Here is a 2,761-nt window from a genome sequence, read left to right on the forward strand (position 1 = left end):
TTCCCTTAGAGGAAATCCAGCAGGGTGTGATGCCTGGCACTTTACTGGCTCCTGTTCTGGGCACTGAGCCACGACTGTCCTTGTAGAAGGTCTGGAACCAAGGGCTCCAACTGCTGCTCTGCTCTGGAGCTGCTGTTTTAAGCTGCAGAGAGGTGCCCTAAAGGGGGATCCAGTCGCTGCTGACAACTGGGCTTGAGAGCTGTGAGCTTTCCCCCAGTGCCACGGGCCAGATGTGTGTTCTTTGTAAGGGCTGTGCTGGTCTGTAAGTGTTCCTCATGAGGTAGGCTGATCTCCTGCTAGATGAAGGATTGATTTCTCCCTTTGATATTCGCACTGATTAAAAGTGAACTGTGTAGTGCTGCTTGGGATCTGTTTCCCAGAGGAAAGAGCGTGTCTGTTCTCAGGGGGGAGAGGTCTGCTCCCCTCAGCTGATGTTTTTTGAAGAGCAGGCTGCTGACAGGCTCTGGTTTGCACTGTCACCTTATGGTGCCTTGGCTTTGGCAAGTCCTGTGCTAGCAGAATGAACAGCTCCCAGAAATGTGGCAGTAAATAGAGAGCAGGGGCAGGAATCCTTCTCAGCCTTTGCAGTCAGCAGCAGAGGGATTTTTAAAAATATTTTAATTTTTTTTAGTTCCTTCAGCCACAAAGGGGCTCCTCTCTGGAGTAGGGAGACCTGACTGTGGTTGTTCCTATGCTCTAACCAAAGTTCTGCTTTAGCCAAGAAGACAAACCATGTGGCTGTGCACCTCCACTTCTGGAAAAGAACAGTCAAGGACTAAAATGCCACCGGGCTTGGTGTAGCCCGGGGCGTCTGAAAGCTCCACACTGGCAGGGCAGTTGCCCAGGTGAGGATGAAGGCAGCATCTGCCCGTGCCATGAAGGTAACTTGGGTTGGACAACAGCAGTTGATCTTTGCACTCGAGGGGACCATGGATACAAATCAAACCCCTGTTTTTAAGGTGCAGCTGCTGTTCTGTTGCCACTTTACACACTATGGCCTGGGTGAAGCAATGGGAAGCTCCACAAACTTTGGTTGCTTTTGTTGCTGATTGTTTTAAAAGGAAAAAAAAACCATGTGGTTGGTACTTTAGATCTCACAAGTTTCTACTGCCTCTGTTCAGGGCTCTGCTCGTGGTTTTCAAATGTAACTGAAAAGCTGCAGCTGAATGACAAAATACCCAACATGAAACTAGTGAATGTTAAATTGTCAGCAGTGGAACCCCTCATGCTTCAAGGCACGGACAAACCTCTGTAGAGAGGAGAGCTGAGGCAAATACACTGTTTAAATCATTTTATCCCATAACACTTACTGCAAGGAGGGGGAGGTGGTGCTGTTAGGTGATGTGACATTAGAGTGAGGAGATGAGATGGACTGTGACTCCTGTTCAGCTGGGCGATTCCTGTGTGTCTGTGAAGTGAATTAGTGGCCAAGTGACTGTGTAGGGATCTTTGCAATTGGTGGAAACAAATATATAACCCTCACTTGGGAAGGACAAATGAAATCTAGTTTGTTGGGAAAGTCATCTTCTGTGTCTGTGCCATTTTTACTTCTATATTTTAGATACTCATTTGGCTCTTGAACATTGGTGGGATAGAATTTTTTCTGCTGCAATCGTTTTTCTATTTGCAAATGTTTAGGTTACTCTATAGATAGTGATCTGTGAAAACAACTGCCATGTGTGTTTCTCATGTCGAAGAGCCAAATTCTATTTTCATGCTATGCTTTATTCACTCCAGAGAAGCCTATTGACTTGAGCAATACAGTGCTTTTGTAGCCAAGAGAGGAACGTGGCCTGAGGAATGATGAACCTTTTGCAAGTGCTGTACAGGTTATTGCAGCGTTGGCAGCGCAAGCTAAAGGGAGGTACTGCTAGCTTTGGTCATCAAAATCAACACTGCCTTTGTTTTATAAAAGGCTTTCAGGGGAATTTCATTTCCCTCCCTCTCAGCAGACTTGAAAGTGGTCTTTGCCTGTAAGATGTGGACAAAGACCCAGGTGCTGTCTGTCCCCTTCTGTTTTATGGGACTTTCTGCATAGGGAGGGGGTGCTGTGCCTAAGGGGGTGCTCACTAGTACCCAAACAGCCTCAGCTCTCCCTTTTGTTATTTGAATTTACCAGGTTACAAGTGGAGATGGAATAGGTGAGAGTTGAAGGAAGGGTGTGATAGCCCCTCTAGCCACCCTGGTGATGCTCACAGGTAAGGTATCCTCCCTTGCAGAGAGGGCTGAGCTGTGGTCTGTGCCAGGGCAAGGCCTGGAGCAGGGGCTGGGAGAGCCAGCATCCCTTTGGACCTGTGGGGGAGTCACTGCTTCCAAGTACAGTTAAGCTCTGAACACATCCAATTTCAAAGGCATGGATGGCCTCACTAATTTTGGCAACTCAAACACCAAGAACATACTTGTTTCTAGGCATTTCAGTGTCTGGCTGGATTGACAACCACCTCTACCTCAGTTCATGTCCAAAGCAGGGAATATTTTCCTTTCCCTCCTTCCTTTCTCTCCTCCACCTATTCCCGCAAAGCAAGCCCCTGCCTCCTGCCGCGTGGCATACATACTCAGTGTCTCTGTGCTCTGCTGGGGCCTGGGCTGCAGCTTCAAGTCTTTAATTAACAAACTGCTCTACCAATATTCTCTTGAGGTTTACTTCACGCTTCATTGAGATGTTTGTTCCATCTTGTTTCAAGGCAATGTTACTCCAGCTCAGAATAATAATCTTCATCCTAGATTCCGTGGTAGCAAAGAGAATCACTTAAACTACATG

This window comes from Antrostomus carolinensis, unplaced genomic scaffold (genome assembly GCF_000700745.2).
Source record: "Antrostomus carolinensis isolate BGI_N321 unplaced genomic scaffold, ASM70074v2 scaffold10381, whole genome shotgun sequence".
Lineage (NCBI taxonomy): Eukaryota > Metazoa > Chordata > Aves > Caprimulgiformes > Caprimulgidae > Antrostomus > Antrostomus carolinensis.